The sequence below is a fragment of the Dasypus novemcinctus genome, chromosome 1, assembly GCF_030445035.2.
Source record: "Dasypus novemcinctus isolate mDasNov1 chromosome 1, mDasNov1.1.hap2, whole genome shotgun sequence".
NCBI lineage: Eukaryota > Metazoa > Chordata > Mammalia > Cingulata > Dasypodidae > Dasypus > Dasypus novemcinctus.
In genome coordinates this window covers 14,221,342-14,235,022 of record NC_080673.1, presented here as the reverse complement: position 1 = coordinate 14,235,022, position 13,681 = coordinate 14,221,342, and positions in this window count along the sequence as shown.

Here is a 13,681-nt window from a genome sequence, read left to right as displayed (position 1 = left end):
TTTCCTGTAAATTGCCTTAATCTGGGATGATTTGTAAATTCAGCTTAACTGCACGATAAAATTTTAAGTTTTATTTTGTGTGGCTTAAGACTCGTATAACTTTAAACTTCTGTCTACCTTATCTCTTATTTCTTGGTCTTCTAGTTTTAAATACTACCTAGAACTTGACCTTTCTTATAGGGCACATAAAACTCCATCTCAATGCGGAATTCTTGGATCTATTACATACTGTAAGAGCAGCATTTTGCAAAATAATCATTAACAACTATTGCCGCCATTGCTACATGATTTTTTTGATCCAGAGACTAGACTCAGTCCTTTACTTACCCTAGGTCATTTAAGATAAAATACATGGTGTGTCAAGGCAGAATTTCTCTTTACCAACACAACATCTTTGCCCAATTTTCTTTCTTTTCTGAAAAAAACCAGGTTAGATATACATCCCTATTTAGTGTGTGTTAGGAAGCAGGACTGGTTCAGAATGCCTATTTATTGTTGTTCCCATTTTGTGTGGGCATGTCCTTTTCCTAAGGAAATTGCCAGTATTCTAGGAAAACCCTTGAGAAGGATATGGAAGAAATATCCTAAAGTGAGGGGCTTAACTATAAGATATTTTATGATTTAAAACTGCTCACTTGAAATTTAGACTTTCAGACTTGTTGATATGTAAATTATTCAAAATTCTTTAAGACACTGAGTATTTCAATATTATGATAGAAATGGAGTTATGATGATCAGATTCAGCTTCCCATGCTCATGTTTTTTTCCATTGAGCTTAGTTGGTTATAAAGTCATATCTTGTTTCGAATTATTTTGGAAGCTATTTGGTTAGCATTCTATAGAATGCGTTCTGAAGATGAATTTTGATTAAAAAGTTAATTATAAATATTACCTACAATCTATGATTCTCCTGCACCAGTTGCATCCTCTTGGTTGGTCTTATTACTAGAAACTGGAAGCCTGATGAACCAAATTAATATTGAAATAAATAATTTTATATTGTGTGATTTAGAGACAGTCTGGCTTTTTAAAATGAAAATACTAACTTGGATTGAGCAGAAACACCTATTACATGGTTTGAGCTGATTTTGGTCTTTGTATATTTAAGAAAGGTATCACTATCCATATTTAAGTTTCCTAAAAAGGTCTTTCTCTCTGGTATGTGTTCTTTAAATGACTTTACAAAGCCTATCTTTAAAAAGGAAAACAAAGAAAGGGTGAGTTTGAATAATTCCTTACCTTCTTAGAGAAATGCAGCCCCCTGGTCAAATGGGAACATCAAGGTCCACTCACCTGAAGCCCTTTATAGGTGGTGCTCAGTGCCCCCAGATGGGTCTTCTGCTCATCCTTCCTTTGTGCAGTTCACCAAGCTTGTGGTCACCCACTAGTTACTCAGCAGGGTTTCTTGCCAAGAATGTCTTCCAGCAGGCAGCAAGGAGAGTGCACCTCGGACAGGGCCCAGGGCTGGAGATAACATAGCTTTGTGGAAGTACCTCACCCAGCTTCAGGGTCCTTCCTCCTGAGCCAAGACTTACCAAAGTCCTGGGGCAATGCAGATGATTTCAAATTGATGTCTATGGAAAGGTGCCAGCATTGGAGAAAGAACAGGAAAAAAATGTGCTCAACTTTTTCATCTTTTCTATTTTATTTTTGTTATATATAGTGTACACAACCCACTGAGTGATTACCTTGGACATGTATTTTTATAAACCAAGTAATTATTAGTATCCTAGAATTTGGACTAGGTTTGTGTAGTTTCTTAGCTTAATTTTCAGTCCAAAATGAAATGACTGCCTCCCCTGTGTCCAGTCTAGATTTCAAGGTCAAGTTCCAGAGAGCAAATTTCTGACAGTAGTTTAGAAACACTGGCTGTTCATAAGGTGAATCAGCTTTGGTCCTAAAAACGGGGCATGGGGCTCTGCTCTCAGCTTTGGAATGTGAAACTCAGAGCCCACATGTGGAAAGGAGAAAATCCTAATTAGGACCACTTGCTGATACGTACATTTGATATTAACAAATGAGACCTCACCAAAATTATAAATTTTTCTCCATCATTTTGGCTTAATCATGAAAGTAAAAAGGCAGTTTACATGTGGGAGAAAATATTTAGAAACTACATATTCAATGGTGGTTAAATATCCAGAATAGGTGAAGAAATCCTACCGCTCAACAGCAAAACAGACAAACCAATTTAAAATAGGCAAACTGCTTGAATGCCAATTTTTCCAAAGAAAATAGGCAAACAGCCATAAAGCACGTAGAATAAGTGCTCAACATTATTAGCCATTTGGGAAATACAAAGCAAAATCACAAGATGCCATTTAACACCCAATAGAATGGAGACTTTATTTTAAAAAAGGAAAAGTTTTGGAGAGAATTTCGAGAAATGTGAACACCAGATTCTTGGTTGGAATGTAAAATGATGCATTCATTGTGGAGGAGAGTTTGGAAGTTCCTCAGAAAGTTATGTGTAGAATTGCCATAAAAACCCAGAAAAACCCACAACTAGTTTCATACCCCCAAAAAATTAATAGCAGGGACTTAAACACAAAATTGCATACTGAAGCTCAAAAACAGTATTAGTCACAATCACTAAAAGATGGCAGCAACTCAAGTGTTCACATATCAATGAATGGATAAAAAAAATGTGCTATATACATAAAACAGAATATTGTTCAGTCATAAAAAGGAATGCAATTCTGGTACATGTGACTACATGGATTAACTTTGAATATATAGAGTTAAATGAAACAAGCCAAATAACAGAGAACAAATATTTATAATCTCAGTGATATAGAGTTTAGATTAAACAAATTAATACAGTGAGAAATTAGAATACAGATTAGCAGGGGCCAGGGTTAGGGAAAGAGAATTTCATGCTTATTACATATATTTTCTCTTTGGAATGTTGGGAATATTTTGATAATGGGTAGTGGTGATGGTAGGACAATATTGTAAACATAATTAACAGCTCTGAATAATAAATTTGAATTTGCTTAAAAAGGCAAAATTTCAGGTTGTGTGCATGTTACCAGAGTGAAAAATTTTAAAACCTCAGGACTGTATCACACAAACAATGAACCCAAATGTAAAACATGGACTGTGTTTAATATCCATAGGATATTTAACATCCATAGGAATATATTAGTATTAAAAAAACATAAACTTATTGAGGATCACCAAATTCATGCTCTCACACCCAGGGATTGCAGAAAGCCTGCTCATCTCCACGGTGTTTGATAAATGTGGAGCTTTCACCCCAGTGTTTGAGGAGAGCATATTTGTTTGACAAGCCCTTGGAAGGGGTTGGAGTGCTCCTTCATCTGGCCCAGTGTACAGTCATTCCATATATGACTAAGAGGAATTGAAATCCAATGGAGTATTCCCTGCAGTGTTTTGGAATTATTTAGGATCCATGGACTCTGTTTATCTTCCAATTATTTCCTATGGGAGTGGGAACGGAAATGCTTATCCTATGCTGGTCTCTCCTTTGTATATTGGAAGCAATAACTAGTTCTCTAGGATTCATAGGTACACACAAGAAGTATCCCCCAAGACAGAACACATCCATAACCAATTTTGATAGGACTTTGTACTAATTGTTGTTACTTAATGCCTTAAGTCTTTTGTGATAGCTATGGAATCAATGTATTTGCATATGGAAAGAACATTCTTTTTCGAGTCCAGAAGATGGGGTGTAGTGTCTTGAAGCTGTATATACCCCAAAAAGGTATGTTCATAAATTTAATCCATTATTGTGGGTACAGACACCTTGTAAGTAGAATCTTTTGATGAGGCTACTTTAGTTAAGGTGATACTCACCTCATTCATCAGGGCGCCTTAATCTTATTACTGGAGTATAAAGAGAGAGGCAGAGATAAAGCCATGGAAGCAAGAAGCTGAAATCACTGAAACCCAGAAGAGAAAGAAAAGAGACCAGACATCTCCACATGCCTCGCCATGTGGCAAAGAGCCAAGGATTTCAGGAAGTGTTCCTAATTCTCCACATCATCTCCAACAATTTCTGTTTTCTGTTTTGTTTTTGTGTATTTTTAAAATATTTGGTATCAGTCATTTCAATGATTTCAATGGGTTTGAGGTAGTATCTCATTGTAGTTTTGGCTTGCATTTTCCTCATGGCTAATGAAGTCAAGTATCTCTTAATGTACTTTTTGGCCATTTGTGTATCTTCTGTGGAAAGAAGTCTAGTCAAGTCTCTTGAACAATTTTTAATTACATTGTTTATCTTGTTCAGAAAATGGATTATTCTAGATATCAAACTTTATATAGGAAATGTAGTTTCCAAATATTTTCTCCCTTTGTTAATTTTATCATTTTACTTGTGTGTTAACATACTTCGAAGGTCAAAAGCTTTAATTTTTTTGCTTGTAATTTGGGCATATAGTCTCCAAAACTTATCTAACACAAGGTCCTGAAAATGTTTCCCTATGTTTTCCTCCAGTTTATTAGAACTGGTCCTTATATACATGTCTTAGATCCTTTTTAGTTGATTTTTGTATAAGGTGTGAGGTAGTGTCCTCCTTTTCTTTTTTTTTCATGTGGAGTGTAGCTTTTTCAGCAACAATCAATGTTAAAGAAACAATTTTTTCCCAATTCAGCAGTGATTGTCTACGACTCAAAATTATGTTTATTAGTACAAATACCATAATGTTCTTCAAAGGACTAGGTCAAATGTACGCCAGAAATACAATGTGGTAAGAATGTGGAGATGTATTGAAAAACACAATTAATGTAACCTATTATAACAACAATATTATAATATTCTTGCATCAATGTCAAAGAAGTACTGGGTTAATAAGAGAGATGAGCATGAAAATATATACCAAATATATGCTATAGACCATAGTTAGTGGTAATAGTCTGATGATATACTCTCATAATCTGTAACAAATGTTCCACAAAGTTAGTCATTGATGTAAGGATGTTGTGTAGGAATTGTGTGCAGATTTGCAGAAGTTCACAACTTCTCTCGTTAAAAAAATGTTATAAATCAGTTGTTCATAAACAAAGGTTGATTTCTGAAGTCTCAATGAAATTCCTTGTGTCTATACATCTGTCCTTGTTTCATTACCATTACTGTTGCTTTGTAACTTTTTTAAGATTCAGAACTCTAAGCACCCTGACTTCTTTCTTTTTTCAAGATGAGCTTAGCTCTATAGGGCCCCTTAACTTTCCATATAAATTTGATAATTGGATTTTCCATTTCTGCAAAGAAGGTTGGAATTTTTATTGGGATTGCATTGAATCTATAAATTATTTTGGGCATGAATGACTTCTCAATGATTTACAGTCATGTAAACTATGAACCCAGAATGCCCTTTCATTGCTAGATATGCTTTAATTTTTTTAGGATTGTTTTTTAGTTTTCTGTGAACAAGTCCTTCATATCTTATTTAGACTAATCCCTAGATATTCTATTCTTTTAGTTGTTATCGTGATTGGATTTTTTTAACTTCCTCATCCCATAAGTCATTGCTTGCATATATTAGCAATACTGATTTTTGAATGTTGACCTTCTACCCCACTACTATGTTCAATTCATTTATTAACTATATGCTTTTCTTGAATGTATTTTTTTCAATTTTCTCTATATTGGTTAATCCCATCTGCAAATAAGGCAAAATTTTCTTCTTCCTTTCCAACTTGGATGGATTTAACTTGTTTTTCTTGTGTTATTTCCTTGGAAAGAACTTCCAGTACATTGTTGAATAACAGTGGTGACATGGGACATCCTTGTCTGGTACCTAAATTAGAGGGAATATTTTCAATCTTTCACTGTCTAGTAGAATGCTAACTGTGGGATTTTTATATATACTCTTTCTCATGTTGAGGATGTTTCCTTCTATTCTTAGTGTTCTAAGTACTTTTTTCAAGAAAGCATGCTGGAGTTTGTTAAATGCATGTTGGCATCAATTTAGATGATAATGTGGGTTTTGTCCTTCATTGTGTACTGTAGTGTATTACATTTATTGACATTCTCATGTTGAAACAATTTTATGTGCTAGTAATGAATCTCTCTTAATAGGAGGTATAATTCTTTTAAAATACTGTTGCCTTTGGTTCCCTAGTATTTTGTTGAGCATTTTTGTATCAATGTACATAAGAGGTATTGCTCTGTTGATTTTTTGGGCTATGGGGTACTTCTCCATCAGGCTTTGGGTAAGGGAGATGTTCATCTTATAGATTGAATTAACCAGTATTCCATCCTCTTTAACTATTTGGAAATGACTGAGCAATATTGGAGTTAAATCTTCTTGATGTTTGGTGGAATTTCCCTGTGAAGGCATCCGGCCCTAGGATTTTCTTCTTAAGAAGGTTTTTTATTACTGAGTCAATCTCTTTAGCAGTAATTGCTTTGTTGAGATCTTCTGTTTCAACATAAGTCATAGAAGGTTGTTTGTGTGTTTCCAAGAATTTGTCCATTTCTTTTAAGAGGTTATCTATTTTGCTGGAATATGGTTGTTCATAGTATCCTCTGAAGTCCTTTTTGAGTCAGGTCATCATAAAGACCTCTTTCTTATTTCTGATTTTCATTATTTGCATCCTCTCTCATTTTTTCATTGTCATTTTATCTATTTTTTATTGGTCTTTTCAAAAACTCGCCTTTTTTTTTTTTTCGTCTTTCTATTGTTTTGTATTACCTATTTCATTTGTCTCCACTCTAATAATTTGTTATTTCCTTCCTTATGCTCACTTTGCATTTAGTTTTCTCTGCTTTTTCCAGTTATTTTGTTTTTGAGCTCAGGTCTGATTGTAAGTCTTTCTTCTTTTTTAATGTAAACATGTTTTAGAACAATGTATATTCCTTTTTGCATTTCCTTCCCTGGATCCCGTAAGTGTCTGCATGATGTACTTTCACTTTCATTCACCTCAATATATGCCCTGTTTTAGCTAGTGAATTCCTCTATTACCCATTGATTTTTTAAGAGCATGTTAATTTCCACACACTTGTCGTTTTCCTTTTCTGTCTCTATTATTGATTTCTAGCTTCATTCTATTGTGGTCACAGAATATATATTGTATTATTCCAGCATTTTTTTGTTGAGTGACATGTTTTGTATATGTTTCTCAGATCCAGTTGGTTTAGTGTATTTTTCAAATTCTGAACTTCTTTATTGATCTTCTGATGATATTGTCTATCCTTTATCAAAAGTAGTGTATCAAATTATCTTACTATTAATATAAATATGTTAAATTCTCCCTTCAAATCTGTTCTTTCATTATCTGTGGCAAATGTTCCACAACTATGTAATGTTTGGTAGAGGGGTATAGTATGGGAATTCTACACCTTTGCACATTGTTTTGTAATTTCACCAACTTCTTCAATAAAATACATATAAAAAACAAAATATATGCCTCATATATTTTAAGGCTCAATCTAAAAATTAAAGCTGTAATGAAACAGATATCAGTTTTTGGTCTTCTTTCAGGATGACAGTTGACAGTGTTTTTCTTGGTTTTCCTCTCCAGAAGTGGCACCTCTTCTCTCTGTGTGAACTGGGACAAAAAAAAAAAAAAAAAAAAAAAATCGGAACTCAGTATTCTAGCTCTTTATCCTAAGGCAGGATTTCCACACAATAACATGTCTTGGGGGAATGAAATAGGCCATGAAAAAACAAAATAAACTTTCACAACATGAAGCATGGAGAGAGACTAGGTAAGTATGTAGCCTGCCCTTCAATGAGTGATGCAATATGTTAGACTGGCATCTTAGGAATGGGGGAGTCCACTATATCTAGGCCACGTTTTTACATTACAGAGCTTATGTAATACACAATCTGGGAATCAGGTGGATGGGACCATGTTGTAAATTCATTCCATGGATTCTCTATGTTCTTACCAAGATAGAGTAAATTTTTTTTTTGGTATTTCTGCATTTGTAGAATGCCCTTAGACCAATTTCCAGCAGCATTAACTTTTTATTTTTATAATAATCACCAGATATATAATTGCTTTAATGGGGAAGGGTCCATCAACTCCTCACTTATTCATTCTAAAGCTCCCACCCCTTCATCTGTAGAATAACACAAATTAGGAATTTGCATTATGGGAATGATCAGTGAAACAGATCAGAAAAGATTAACAGTCTTCAATAACTGGTTGTGGGACCTTTGTGTGCCCATATGGAAATGAAGGGTCTTTATCTCTACCTCACACTCTACACTGAAATCTATTCCACGTGGATTTCTAATATATATGTTTAAGGAAAATCAGCAAAGCTATTAGAGGAAGTCTCAGAGGTTGCATTTATTATGCTGTAGTCGACAAATACTATTTAAAAAGAAACTAAATCTGGTAAGTAAAAAAATAATCAGTAAGCAGAACATTAAACATTTGTGTGTCTACTCTTCTAGAAAAATGTTAACAGAGGAAATTGCAAATCTTTGGGATACATGGAGAATATTTTCACAAAACAGATGTATGGAAAGTGACTGATATGAATAATATCCTGTAATCCTTCAAAGCAATGGGAGAGAAGACTCCTACTAGAAAATAGTCAAAGAACTTATAGGCTCACTTCTTAAAAGAGGATAACCAAAGACCCTTAGACATATGAAATGTTACTAAGTTATTTTAATTACACAAATGAAAATAGAGTTTGATGCAATTTTATATGCATCACAATGGTGAAATTAAAAATTTAGGACTATCAAGTGTTAGAGCATATAGATTAAGTAAAAGTCCCATAATTTGAGGTTGGGTCTAAAATGGGTCCACACTGGGAACCTCTTTGAGGGCTCTACTATACCTGAGTATATCCAGGTGATCTGAGCAACTCCAATTTCATACTACATATACAGGAAGGAAAAATAATCCTATTACAAATACATGTGGATGGATTTCAGAAACAAAATATGGGTGAAACAAATCAGTTGCAAATGAGTATTGTATGATTATATTTATATGACATATAAGACAGGGAAACTAATTTATGTTGCTAGAAGTCTATATTGGAATTATCATGGGGACAGGTAGAAAAGGGGAAGGAACCCAAGTATGCATTTTATACTTTAAGTTAAATTTACAGAAAAGGATGTTGTAAAGTACTAAGAGGCTTAGAAAATGTAAAAGTATAAGTTTAAAAAGAGGGAAACAAATCTCAAAACCTAAAACTTCTGTATCTATTTCCCATGTGCTCCCCAGTCAAACCTGACTGCATTAAACTCTTTATGGAGTTTTCATAACATATGATGCACTATGGAATTTTTTTTACTAAAGTTTATGGCTTTAATTCCAAAATTTAACTTTTAATATGTTAGTTGGGGATTTTTGTCTTTTATTCTATTTTTTTGTTATTAAAATGAGAAGTTTAAGAATCAAATTGAAATCTGAAAAATATGGGGAAAGCATTTATCAAAGTCCTTCTCTTATGAAATGACAATGAATCAAATTATAGATGTATTATAGGAATTTTATAATCCATGCACAGGGAAGACACTCTTTTCAAAATTAAAGTCTATTTTGTTTAGCAGGATCTCATAACAAATTGCTACTACTTATATTTTATAATAAAAATTGATAAATTTGAGTAAGGAATTTAGTAGAAAATGTAATTGTTCAGTGATTTTTCAGTCATCTTTGTTTAAGCAAAATAGAGCAAATTAATCATTTAATATTGTTTCAAAAACTAATTATGTTTGTTCTAAATTCAATAATTTTAACAGAGAAAAATATTTGTACCATCAATCAGCATGACTAATATTTATGTCTTAGCAACATTGTTTTATAATTAATTGTTTGGCAAAAAATTTAAGAAAGAAGAAGTAGGTACAATATTTGGAATAATTATAAACATACATATGACTGCCAAGAAAAATTGGAAATGTATTTTTATAATTATCTTACTATATGACTTAGAAGATGCTCACCTCAAATATGAACTATGTAGCCAATATTTTAATCACTTAGTTATCCTAATCAAGTTAAAAGAAAAAATAATTGTGACTCTTCACATTACTTACTATTATACAATTCTTTTTTTTAAGATTTATTATTATTTCTTTTTATTTCTCGTCCTCTCCCCCCCCCACCACCATTGTCTGCTCTCTGTGTCCATTCATTGTGTGTTCTTCTGTGTCCGCTTGTATTCTTGTCAGTGGCAACCAGAATCTGTGTCTCTTTTTGTTGCGTCATCTTGCTGCATCAGCTCTCCATGTGTGTGGCACCATTCCTGGGCAGCCTGCACTTTTTTTGTTCTAGGTGACTCTCCTTACAGGACGCACGCCTTGAGCATGGGGCTCCCCTATGCAAGGGACATCCCTGCATGGCACGACACTCCTTGCACACATCAGCACTGCACATGGGCCAGTTCATCACGCAGGTCAGGAGGCCCTGGGTTTTAAACTTGGACCTCCCATGTGGTAGGTGAACACCCTATCCATTGGGCCAAATCCCCTTTCCCAATTCTTTTTTTTTAATGTGGCTCATATATTTGATTTAAATCTATAACTTTGTAACTTCATTAATGAATTTTTATTATTTTTATGTGTATTAATATTATGACTCTCATTATGACTCTTTCCTCCAGAATTCAATAGCAATTATAAAATCTTTGCTTACAAATGTTAAAAAGAAAGCTGTACCTGTAAGAAAACAAAAGCTCACCCAATTTTGGAGGAGGAAAGAATTTTATTAAACAATCTTGCAAGAATGGGCACATGACCTGGATAAAATGCCCAGAACTCCAAACAGCAAGAAACAGTGATATTTAAAACCTACACCTAACATGCGGGTCCCTCCCCTGTTCCCCGTTGATTGGGTACTTCAGGGGTTACAGCCTATCCGAGAGATCTAACTAACTTTCATGGTTCCCTTTCTGACTCCCCCTCCTGCGTTCCCTACCCTCTGGCAGGCTGGGCAGGCTCAGTACCGCTTTCACCCCCACACACATTTTAACTTTGGCGCTGCTTTCTCTACTGGCCCTGCCCCCAGCACTCACCATTAGCCCTCCCTTGTTTTGACACCACTTTTTAAATTCTTGGCGTGCCAAAGCGACTAGAACCCCCATCCTACCTCCTTGAAATGCAGAGCCGGCTCCGGGTACCCCTTTGTGAAAATTAAACTTAATCTTTTCCCACACAAAGAAACATATGGACTGAACACATACTTATTAGGATGAATTTTCACATGTCTTTGTTTTAGTAATATCCTCATTTTGCATATCATGAAAATACTTTAGCATTACTTTAATTCACAAATCATAAAACCCACGGATATTTTTATATTGAATAACAGTTACATAATGATAGTATTTTCATGGATCACAAGGTTATATAAAGAAAGAAGCAGCACTGACTATTAATAAGTTAAGGATACCACCAGGAAATTATAAAGTAAATCACCAAAGATACACAAAAGTACAAGCAAGGTTAAAAATGAATAGATTTTAGGATATACTTACATTTGTAAAGATTGATTGCAAAAATGTAAAGAAAGGCAAAAAGTAAAAGTATCAAACAAAAATGAGGCCAAAACAACAAATCCTAGAAACTAAATATAAAATATGCAATGAATAATATGAAAACAATATAAATACATGCTCAAGCTAAAGTACACCGTTTTATAAAATATAACATACTTGAAAATAAATTAAAAAATGAACAAAATACAATTAATAGCACCATTGGATTATTAAATAAAATCTACCCATAGAAAAAGAACTATCTCAGGATGACGTACGGTAACATTTCCAAATATTCAGTGATCAAAAATTCTTATTATATACAAATTATTTAGAAAATATATAGGAGCAGATAATGTATAATCCATTTTATGAAACTTGCTAAACCTGAAGAATAAATCAGATGTGTGCATGGCCAAGAAAAATGTAAAGGCTCACCTAATTTCTGAATATATGTCATAATGATATAACTCAAGATTGCCTGTTATTTTTCCCTGAAGGTAGTCATGATTGCAAAACTTTACAGCATGAAATTGTAATGTGCATCCCTATGCTTTGACTAGTATACTCACAAAGTTTTAGTTTATATAATTATTCATTTTTAGTTTTCATTTACTTAAATAAATTTTTTTTCTGAAAATATTTTTAGAGGTATAAAAAGCCTAGCAGGAGTACTTGGAGAGTCATTCCTGGTTTCCCCTCTTGTTAAATCTGACCTTATTATGCTACGCTTTGTTCCAACTAATGAAACTACTTAAGCATTTTTTTAAGAAAGAATCACTTTTTTAAAAAATCCTCCCCTTGTGGTTTGCTTGCTGTCTGCTCTCTGTGTCTATTTGCTGTGCATTCTTCTGTGTCTGTATTTTTTATTTATCTCCCCCACCCCTTGAGGCTTGCTTGTTGTCTGCTCTGTGTGTCCATTCGCTGTGCGCTCTTCTGTGTTTTTACTCATCTCCCTTTCTGATGCAACACCTTACTGAGTCGGTTCTCCACGGCGCTTGTGGGCGGGCGTATGCGGGCCAGCGGCACTCGGCAGCACCCAGGCTGGCAGCTCTCTGCAGCATGCAGGTGACCCTGTCTTCACAAGGAGGCCCCATGACATGAACCCAGGGCCTCCCGTATGGTAGATGGGAGCCCAACTGATTGAGCCACAGCAGCTTCCCTATGCATTATACTTTCCTCAAAATTCTTTAGTTTGTACCCAGGATCCCATCCAGAAAACCATTTTACCTATAGTTGCCATGTTTCTTTAAGCTCATCCTGACTGTGTCTCTTTCTCAAACATCCCCTTATTTTTGGTGCCCTTGACAATTTGAGGAGACCTGCTCAGGTGTTTCATAGGAAATCCGTAAATGACAGTTTTGATGTGTTTCTCAGGGTTAAAATGAGTGTGGGGGATAACAACCATGGAGGAAAAGTGCCATTTTCATCACTTATCAATGGTACATGCTAGCAAAATAAATGTCAATGATGAGATTAGCCTGGACCACTCTGTCAAGTTTCTTCAATGTAATTGAACTTTTTCCCTTTCCATGCTGTTCTCTTTGGAAGAAAGTCACTAAGGATTATCTGCCACTAAGAGGTGTAGAGTTATAGTTACTTCCTTGAGGGCAGAGTTTCTACACAAATTATTTGGAATTCTTCTGCATCAACGTGATCTCTTCTTCCTCATTTATTTTTTTGGTCCTATCAGTGTGAACTCAGGTATATTTGAATTTAAACTTCATTGCTCAAATTGTTCCAGTTTTGACCATTGGGAGGCCTTCAGTTAGCTCCTGTGTCCCTTTCATCCACCACCATCATTTTCTCTCCCTGAACACTTAGTTTCCCGCATTGCAGAAATGCTCCTGGCTTATCTTATGTATGCCCTTTCCTAGGCCTAGAAGCAGACATTTCTACAAGGAGTTCTGATTCCTTTCACTGGAAAATGGTATTTGAAAGGGAAACCTGGGGAGAACAGTACAGACTTTGCTTATACTTGCTTCCAGGTATGCCCTCACAGTAGACAGAGCTAAGAGATACATGTGCGATAATAACACATGAATGGACATGTATGCATAATTATATGCAAGTGTGTAAAAGTATATGACATATATATGTATGTGTTTGAATCCTTGAATATATATATTTATAGTTATAAATTGTAAGTATATATCCTCTGTGCCTATGAATAACATGACTAACGATGATGTGTCCCATTGTATCCTAGGACCACATTGTTCAGTCTACCTTTCTTTCTTTGCTTATCTATAACCTGCC